The sequence below is a fragment of the Homalodisca vitripennis genome, chromosome 1 (genome assembly GCF_021130785.1).
Source record: "Homalodisca vitripennis isolate AUS2020 chromosome 1, UT_GWSS_2.1, whole genome shotgun sequence".
NCBI lineage: Eukaryota > Metazoa > Arthropoda > Insecta > Hemiptera > Cicadellidae > Homalodisca > Homalodisca vitripennis.
Window position 1 is genome coordinate 219070166 of NC_060207.1, and position 11502 is coordinate 219081667.

Genomic DNA, 11502 nt, shown 5'->3' on the forward strand with positions numbered 1-11502 from the left:
CGCATCATTAATAAAGTTATTCTTTCTCTCTCGGAAAGCGCCATAGCAAAATAAACTAGCACTACTGAAACTACTTGCAAAATTAGGGCTTGAAGACTTCTAAGTGACTGAGTTGATAAAACAACTATATCTGTCAGCTGGCAATTTCATTGTTGTCTTTTTGGTCTTGTTTGCTCCAGCTGATTACCTTCCAGATAAGGAAGGTAATAACCTTACCTGCTGATAAGGAATTTCCAGATAAACAATGCGATATCAGCGTTCTACAATCGATTGGGATATTGTCAGCAAACTGAAGGCAAACACTTTGAACATTTGTTATAACTGTTTTGGTAAGTGATTTGAAGTAAAAGAATTAAAGTAAAAGATTAAGTGTATCAGTTTTCTCTAACAACCAGAATGTTTGCATTTGAAAAATTCTGTATTTTATAATCTTTGAGTGTCCGCCATTTTGTAATGCGTCAACTGTTTTACGTCAGATTTTCGCCAAAATGTTTCTAATTAAAAGAGCTTTAATTTGATGTACGACTCGACTAATGCTTCTATTTAAGAATTTTCACCAACCCCTAGCGGGACATCCCCCATAAGCAGGATATCATGGTGAAATACATAAAATAATAGTTTTATATGAGCAAAAGCTTGATTTAAATTTTGGTTCTTATATTGTAATTAGTTCAAAAGTTATTAGACCGTCCCGGGTCTTTTCAGCAACCCCTGTATATTTCATGATATATAACGCGACTTGAAGAATATACCGACACAAAAAACACATAACAAAAGTAGGGTGATAAGGGTTGATTCATTGTGAATTAGTCCAGCTTCATTTCACATTCCATTTATGCACTGAAATTTGACGCTGTGACCAACTTGACTCCTGGAATCTGGAGTCCTCATCCGTTTAAGGGATTTAAGAGAGGTCAGCAATGAAGAAGCTCTTAACAAACTATAAGCAGCGTTTCGACATCAGAGACACCTAAACTATATTAAAAAAGTGCTACCGAGATAAATACGTGATCTCATTGCCCCAAAACGTGCACAATTTACCAAATTAAATCACAGATTTAAACTAAATTTTATATTATAAATATATACATACATAAATTGCTATGTTATATGGTATATGAATAATACTACAGATGAACTCTATAGTAATATATAAGGTAACTAGGAAATATTTTAATAGGTTGGAACAGTATTTGATGGGTAATTTCCATATATTGCAAATCCGATGACAAGCACACATGATGGGCTACAAGTATACTCAGGACAGCCGGTAAAACAGGCACAAATTAAGAAAAAAGCTATGGAGTTTGACTAACTAACAGTGTTGCTGATATAAATGATTAGTAGAGAGTTTGAACACATGTAAAGGTTCATTTCGGAAGTTTTGGGAGGGGGACTACTCTCTGGTAATTTAACGTGTAATGCGCACATTAGTTACAGAGTGCATTCTGAAAGAATTGAATTGAGTCCTTGAAGAATTGAAGAAATTAATTTTGAAACAATTATCTGGGCAAGTTACTCAAAGACGTAATTTTCATGATTAAGAGTTATTAATATCTTGTATTTATGATAGATAAGTTGTCGAACAGTATAAAACATAACCTATTTTGGCATAACATGTTCATAATAAATAATCATTTATTTTCATACTTTTTGTTATAAAATTGTGCGTTTTCAATGACAGGTACTAGAATTTTGTATTTCTCCGCTATTAAAATTTTGATTTAATACATTACACGTAAAGAAGAAGACGGATACCAATTCCAAAAACGTCCTTCTTATCCTTTTACCTTTCTAACTCACTGTATGTGCTAATTAGAACATAATTACTGTATGTTAAAACAGAAGGTTGAAAGTATAATAATAACAATATATGATTCGACGAAATATGTACACATTCGCACGCAAGAAAAGATTTACACATAAAAAGAAATTTGTTTTATGAAGCTAAAGAAACAAAATTCATTAAATTATCCCTTCCGGTTCCGATGTAAGAAAAGTAGAATTATAATGAGTTAATCATTTCAAAATATCAATCTGAAGATACATTATTAATTTGCATTTAAAAATTCAAGTAACTCGGTTGAGTCTCTAGCTTTAAAATTGGGTTCATAAACATTCAATTGCTGTCACAAAACTGGTGACGACAAATCCCACCTAATGTATTGGATCAGCTATACGGCTGTTTTATTGGTGTTCAAGAGTTTCCTGCGCGGACATAAACCTGTCTCACATCGAGATATGCTATAAAGTCAGCTGTAATACAGATGTTGTTACGTACGTTTCTGTTTATTGCCGGCCCGTATTGTTATGTGAACTCGTACAATACTTGCCATTCAATCACCTTCGTAATATCTGCAGCACATTGTCATATCATAGGATGTTTATAGTTTGTAGTTTGCCCATTTCTTGACAATAGAACTGAACCCAAATCCAGAGCTCAGATTTCAATTTAATACTTAGCGGTTAACTAGGCGAAGCTGTCAAAATTATGAATGACTCTTATATTAATGATTGATTCACTGGGATTGCCAAGTACCTGTATTGGAATGCTGATTGCCAAGAGGACGTCAAACTTAGACTTACAGATAACGCAGGTTTAAATCCTATCTGTGGCTTTAGCACTTTTAGTCACTACCTCCGACCTTGCAAAGTATGGCCTCCCCCTTATTAAGATCTTCGAACAGGCCAGTGACCTGAGTACAGGCAGAGTAAGGCTTATAAAAATAGCCCTATCCTTAAACAAAAATACTTGTAAGCGGTTAATAGACTACTGCACTTACTGTGCGTAAAATGTATACTAAATAGTAGTGGTCAATTCTTTCTTTATTGGAATTTTAATCTATTTTTGCGATATTCTCTAAAATATGGAGTCCCAATGTGTACAGAACAGTTTTAGAGAGAGAAAAGCAATAATTAATTACCTACATCAGGTAGCACTTATATATTCTTCAATCACCTTTGTTCGATTTGTCGTAGTTTCTCTCTGAATTTACTTTTTATTTAGCAAAAAGTTCCAGTATAAAAGTCGGATGTCCACAGAATGATAAAAAAGAATTGACATTTCTCAGTTAAGAGACATCGTAAATAACAATAATGGTATTAACTAGTATACTATATTATTACCTCGCTGAATACTTCACCATATTAATCCTCTTCACATTTTAACATATGTGTTAAAACTGAAACCATCCAGTCCTATTATATAGGATATAAAATTAATCTACATAATAAATTTAAATCATACATAATTTAATAATTAAATGTTAGTTTTATCAATATTATTTCAAGTAAACATTAATAGTTGTATTGAATAAATACCTACACTATTCTTTTCAGAAAAATATATTCAACGCAGCTTTTCTCAATCTGTTTAATTTTCTAAATTAACTTATATCAGATAGAGCATAAAAAATTTTAATAACACATTCTAATTAAACTAATTTCTCTCTCAAGTTATTACTTGTGAACTAGTGATCGCATTAATATCACAAAATAGTAGTAACTTACCACAACTATCAGATGTAAAACTTTCTCAATTCCGTCAGACTGGAGGTGCAAACTAAAGTTTCACTTTGTGTAACAATATTATGTACAGTGAGAAAGGTGATCACATAGTGTAAACTCCCTACTGTGGCTGCAGGCTAGGGTGGATATAACGTGCTTAAGGGCCTTGTAATGGATATTAGGCTGAAATGAGGAAGGGTTAACCTAGCTTAGCATCACGCACACCACAACTTTACAGATTGGTTAGATTAGTAACCTTTAGAAGATAGGTTATATGTTTATGTAGAAATGAAGACATATTATAATAGTAGTTAAAAACAACATTTCAATTTGATTAAGGAATAAGCTCAATATTTCTTTAGAGGTTTATTAAGTATAAATCACGAAAATTAATTTCCGTTTACATAATGAAAACTAGATCCTAAAGTGATTTATTTCAATGTAACCTCACATTAATTGTCACGAACAAAAATAATGAATGGTTAATTACAAACAACTTTTAATTTGAAATTAATATAATTAATGAAAAGATAAATCATAGTAGAGCTTGCAACAATAATTTTATACTAAAAGTGATCTGCGGATATACAATTATGAATACAACAAACGAGACAGATAGAAGGATGGATGCAGGAGAGTTTAGAGAAAATAAAAATTGATTAGAAGGAAATAATAGAGGGGAGGAGAGTAAGGGATAGTCTGATTTCTAAAAATGGATGTGTAAAGGACAGTCTTAGACGGAGGGGAAGAAAGATAGAGATAGAGAGAGAGAAGAGAGAGAGAGAGAGAGAGAGAGAGAGAGAGAGAGAGAGAGAGAGAGAGTGAGAGAGAGAGAGAGAGAGAGTGAGAGAGAGAGAGAGAGGGAGAGAGAGAGAGAGAGAGAGAGAGAGAGAGACTATTATACCTCTGGCTATTATAATTTACTTCCGGTCTAAAGCATTTACGGTGCCATATTTGGGTTTGAATCGTTGCCCCGACAAAAAAAATGTATTCACACACAGTTCTATTAAGCCTACTTCCGTCAAAAATGTATTAACAAATTTATTAACAAGTTTTTTTTACGACCTTAAAATATGTTATAAACGTTCGAAATTCTTTATATTTTGTACCTCTATTCCACTATTAGTGACATACTGTGCATAATATATCATAGCTCAAATTAACATTTCAAAGTATACTCGTATGTTCTATATTATTGTTTGGAGTACGGGTTGAAAGGAGAAGTTATATTTTTTTCCATATAGTTTTAAGAATCTAAATAATTGTCAAATTGAAAACGACATCTAATACATTCAGCATATAATATTTTGTCATAATAACAGTTATAATTTTTGTTTTGTCATACAAAATGGTTTCTAGATATAGTAAATTTGATTACATTCAACAGGCTATTTCAATTATTTACTAAAATGATATTTCACCAAAGCTTTTCTTCTATGAATTTCGATACGTTGGACGCCAGTAGAGCGGAGCTCTAAGGACGGAGAGAAAACCCTTCCTTATTGAGCCTCTAGGGTCTTAGTAAGAAATCTTATGTCTCATATTTCATGGATTTTCCTGGGCGGTGTTGAATTAGTCAGTGAGTTAGTCAGGGCATTTCTGTATATATATATATATATATATATATATATATATATATATATATATATATATATATATATATATATATATAATGAAGCAAATCAATTTAAAATTATTAAAGGAAAAAAATGTTTTACTTATTTCCTCCTTAATTAATTAAACGATAGTAGAGATGCATCACATTTTTTTTCTGTATTTTGTTTTATTCACTATTAAACGCTAATGAAATGATACATTCAAATGTACTAAAATATTTCACTTTTGACTGCATATTCCTGTATACAATTATCAATCAGAAGTTTTCGTTCAAATTGTAATGTTAACTTGCTAACAATTTTACCAATACACACAAGCAAAGTGATGTTTCGCATAAATTTGGCCCCGGCTTAGTACAGCGCTGTTGTGATCTAATTATAGCTCTAGGCAGGACGAGGTCAGTGTGTAGTTACAATATCGATACAGCTAGGAGATACCCCTGAGCTCATCTGACGTAAATGTGCAACAAAAATAGCAGTAATTTAAAAGCATAACCAACTTATCTTACCTGAAACTACTGAAGAACAGGAACAGCAAAAAATAAAACAGTTTTGTTTTTTATTACAATTCCAACCAAATGCTCTGACGGTAGAGTATGGTTTTAAGTATAACAAATTCATCACAATCCTTCAAAATGCAGGTTTTGATAATTCCTACAAAATGCTCTGAGAATATAGTATAGTTGAAATCATACAAAATGTTTAACTTTTCGTTTCAAAAATTATGCTATTATAATTCGTAACAAATGCTCAGATGGTGAAGTATAGTTAGAATAATAGAAACTTCATCACTTTTATTTTATAGTTTAGGCTATTATAACTCCTATCAAATATGTTGATGGTATAAAACAGTTGGAATCATAAAGAGTTTATCAATTTTATTAACAAATTTATTAATTATAATTTATATCAAATGTTCTCCTAGTATAGAATAGTTTAAATATTACAAACCTACATCATTGTTTCACTTACAAGTTAGTTTATTATTAACAAATAAAATAGTAAAAAATCAAAATTACGTTAATAATATTGATTACTAAACAGATTTACACCCATACTTGATCATTTTAAAAACATCATAAGAAAATTAACGAATAGTGATTGAAAATATAATTCGCTTTAAATTCTAGTTCCATGATATATTATACTAATATATTAATTAATATTTCTATTCTTTTGCGTTCCATTGTAAAAATAAGTTACTTAACTTATTACTTTTATAGTTTAATAATTAAATGAAGAGTAGTAATAAATAAAAAAATTCTGGCTTAGTAAATATTATTATGCATCATTATCGGTAGCTACCATTTACTTTATTTTGCAGATATCCAATGTTTTAAAATTGAAACGAAGATCAGTTTTGTGATCTGGGTGTCATTAAGACCAGTACATAATACGCAAGGCATTCTCAAAATTCATGTTATGAAAAATATTACAACACGCCTATTTCAATATAATATGCTTTGAAACTCCATGTACGACAAAAATGGGATCAAATAAGTCAGTTTCTATTTTATTAAATCTTATAGCACAGACACATTTCGACCAGAATTAGTGACCAATAATCTTATAAAAGACTGTATATCTTCAAGATACAGTTTTCAATTATAAAATTAGTAAAATGTATTATTGTACACACTCGTACAGTAAGATTATGGCAAAAATAAAGCGTAAGAAGCTATATCAGTACACAATTACAATAGATCTGAAACATCCACAAACTCTATAAAGCTTCATTTTGCTTTGATTTACAATATTTATTGTGAATTTATATAAAAAATTGACACCCCTTTTCAGAAGAATTATTTTCACTTCTCAAAGGAAATCATACACTTTCATATCTACAAGGTGTTTTGTTTCTTCTACAATTATGAAGAGAGGTGTTTTAAAAGTTTCCAAAACAAGAAATATGATCACTCAATATTGCAAAGTAATGGTTATTCCATATATTATAATATTTACCAAACGTGCGATCCAAGTTAATATATTTGAGAGTACAATATTATCTAATTAGATCTCTCTTATGGGGCAGAGGAACCCTAACATACATAATATTTAAAAAAAATTTGTATTAATAGGGGTTTTATTATACCTAAGAAAAAGTTAAAAGTTGCCTGTACTAATAGATTTTGTTGCAATCAGATTATTAAGTCACATATGCAATTCGTCTGAAAACAATTGTTTTAAGTAACATCTTGTCTTGTTTACTAAATACTTTAAATTTAACGATTCTTAATATTTAGCAGTTTTTGGGCGCTATGTAAAAAACATGACATTTATTCTTGAGTTTATTTTTTTTGTAAGGAAACCTGTTTTTTAGTGCCCAATTAGAAAATTTTCAATTAATCTAATCCGAATTATCTAATATTTCTTTGTTTGAAGGTTATTTTTGACGATGGAAGGATTGTGAAGGAAACAGGATTTTTCCGGACATTTGCCATCGTTCAGTGAAACAAGAAATCAGTAACACTACGTTTCGAGATCTGCAATCTGATCTCTTCTTCAGGTAAAGAACTAACCTAATACATAATTACAAACTAGGTTAAAATAAACAAATCTTACCAAAGCGTTGTGGCACGCCTAAGTCAGGAATCACAACCTTCATGTTGTTTGTCAACTTCACTAACTCTATAAACATGCACTTAATAAAAAACTATACAAAACACTAATCATTAAAACTTAACTACGGAATACAGGTCAAAATACGCCTTCATTCGTTTACTAACCACCTACGACCCTAATATTATATACCCAGAATGTTTTAAATTATAAGATTCAGTAAGTAACTTCAATAATTTTATTTTATTACCATATTAATCATACTAATTGGATATCCTAATAATTATTAAACGTATTTACTAATAAATATCAGAATCAAGCGAAGATTCATTATTTAATAATGAGGAAAGCTATAATTCCTCTACGTTCGAAATCTAAGTCTCGTATAACTTGTGCATATTCCCTTTTCCAAGATAAGAGGGTTATACTTATTAATGTGTGTTACCTACTTCGTGAATGAGACAATTTATCTTTACTACGATCATATGGAAAAATAAGATGATATATTTGCATTTAATTTCTTAAATGATACAATAAAGATGACAACATATCCTTCTAAAAACATATTTATTAGTAAAAGTATAAAAATTTTCACATAATTTCCAAAACCAAACTCCAATACATAAATTCTATGAAAACGCCCTCGTTTATCGAATAATAGATGAATTTTTATAAAAATTCAGAAAATTCAATATTTAGTAATTAAAATACTACTAAAATACTAGTAAATCAAGAAAATATCCTAAATGATGCAAAAAAAACAGTCATATAGTTGGTGAAATTATATACATAAAATTGTTTAGTATTGTATTAGTATACAGTATATACTAAGTACAATTAAAAATACAAAATCACGCTTCCCGTATAAATGTATATCTATATTCTTCGCACTGCGCGGAAATAAAAAGGCCTGGAATTACATACAATAATGAAAAAAACATCTATCAACAAAATTAAATTACGGTAACGATAAGTATTAATGAAATTGTGTATTTTTAGGTGTGGCTGTGATCAATTATATCTGTTAAACACGTATATGAAAACACTCAGACGAGAAACCATATAAAATAATTGTTATATGGTCACATAGGCCGGATGTCATGTTTTAGTTTTATGAGAATCTGACCTAAAACGTGAGGCACAGTTCCGGGTTGAGCGTAGACCACCTACATATTTTTGGAGACTCTAAAAAAAATAAGAAAATGTAGATAATGGTCAAAAAATTATTCGCGGGTTTGACTTCATTATTTTGAGCATAGAATAATTTTGCATATGATTATGTGGACTTAATCAATACGTTAAACAAGGTGATGATACCAACCACAAAGCAGTATTAAAGTTCTTTTAAGAGTTTATTAATATCTCAAGAGGAGTCTTAAGTACGTACTGCGATACATGAAAATCATAGCTACCATCTGCTACAGGGTGCCACCTACACGAGTATGCAAAGAGAAAGTCGTAATAACTAAGATCTAAACTAGGAAGAAATTTTGGAAGTGTTTCCAAGATTGGTTGTCACCTTTTGAGGTCTCTTGTGGGATTTATCGGTACGGTGTAACACTCATAGCAAACCTAGCATTAAGGAAATCACCTTCACAAAAATCCAAACAAGCAGCACGACTATGATCCAAATTACAGAGACAGTTCTGAGGTGGTCCCAGATGGTGAGTTCCATCTTCTTTCGGTCTTTGAAATAACTCGCGTACATCCCACGGCAGAGGTCCGGCTGGTAAGAGTGAGTTTGTGTCGTGTCTTTGTCGTTCCTTTTCACGTCAGCCATTTCTACTTCCCCCTTTTCAGTGTCCTGTTGAAAACCAGAGTTCTCCATCTGAAACATTACCAAAGTATGTAATTACCTGTATCGATAAAAGATACAGTGTTTGTCAGCGAAGGCGATTATTTAAATTGGGAACTTAATTAATTAGTACGTGTAGTGATTTATCTCATGCCACTTTACTATCTATAGTGCATCTAACCTTCCAAGGTAAATTCTTGCAGCCACTGCTCATTTTATGAAGTCTACAAAACCGCGGACATCTTTGAAAGTTGTTTTCAAAATAAATCTTATGTTTCGGTTACCCTAATTTTATGATTGAAACTAGTAAAAGAGGCAAGTCCTTTCTTCAGAATATCTTTTTAGTTTATTCTAATTAATTATGAACAGTACCAACCAATTCTTTGCTGCTAAAAGAATCTCTTTCATTATCACTCTCTAAACCTGTATTAAGTAGTTTTACTCTGAACCGACTGTGACAAGACTGAATATAGTTAGAAAAACATAAATTCAACTAAACTGAAAATCGCTAAGAACAACCTGAGAATGTTATTAATCGTTGCATTAATCATATTTATTATACTACAAATATACAATAAGAATGATTTAATTTATATTTGTAAACTGATGAACAATATATTTTTCGCTTTTATGACTTTATATAAGGGAAAATTAAAAATTGTACGAATATGTGTAACGAATTAAGTTCGAAATTTAAATTTTTTGTATGTTTGATTTTGTGACAGTATACGATCGGTATTTCCCAGGTTACATCCTATCTGACTAGTATTTAAAAACTGAAACCCTCCACTACTTGGTCAATACTTAATCGAAATTCTTTTACATTCCAAAAAAACATTGTGTAATCTGCTGGCACTCTGATTAAATACAGTTACATTTAAAGTGTAAAGTTCCAGAGGTTAATTTTATATTTAGTTAAGGGCTCTTGTATTAAATACAGCGTTTGCTTAGTTAGTTATTATTATATTTCTTTTTCTTTTGCTGTGTATATTTCTGGTACGCATCATAGTAAGTTTTTAAATATTTTTTATATTACTAAGCTTGGGGAAATAGTAGATATTCAACTTGTATTAGAAATCAATAGTGAACTCATTTACAAATTGTATATGACGTATTTAAAACTAATATAAACTTACCGGGGATTGTTTGTTTATATAAATTTTGAACGAAAACTAATTGTTTACTTATGTTACGTTTATACATTGAATAAAGTATTACTTAAGTACAAAGTAGTATACTTAGTATATTCTAAGTAAAATACACTATTTTGTTAGTATACTGGCTTTGAGTTTTTTTTGACGATGGAAGGATTAGGAAGGAAAAAGGACTTTTCTGGACATTTCTCATCGTTCAGTGATATACAAATCAGTACAATTAGGTTTCGACATTTAATCTAACACATAACTACAATGTAGGTTAAAATAAACAAATCTTTCCAGCAAGATTTAGCACGCATAATTCAGGAATTACAACAACCAAATCTATCCACACTAACTCTAAAACATGCACTTACGTTAATTAACATAAACAAAATACTAATTATTAAAACTAAACTTCGGAATACATGTTACTATAGGTCAGTACTCACCGACAAACCACATATGCAAGATGGTCGTTTATATAATACAGGTTTTGGGTGTAAAATAATGTTATATGGTCTGATTCCATCCAAATTAGACATATTAACGACACTGGACCAGTAATTCCAGTAATAATATTCTACAAACGTACAGTACATAGTATCAGAAGATATCATTCAGTTGCCTTAATAAGCTAAGAGGTAAATACTATAAATTTAAATTTAGAATAATACACTTCTATTAAGGTAATTGATAATATACCTAATAATTAAATGCTTTTATGAACGGTATTAGAAATTGTTAAACTAAAACAAAATATATTAATTTAATTGTATGGTTACAGCAACATAAATCGGTAAGCAATAAGCAATTAATTTCATCTTACAAATTGTGGCAAATCTAATAATTCATAAATTGAATTATTTATAACAATTGGCCATTCACG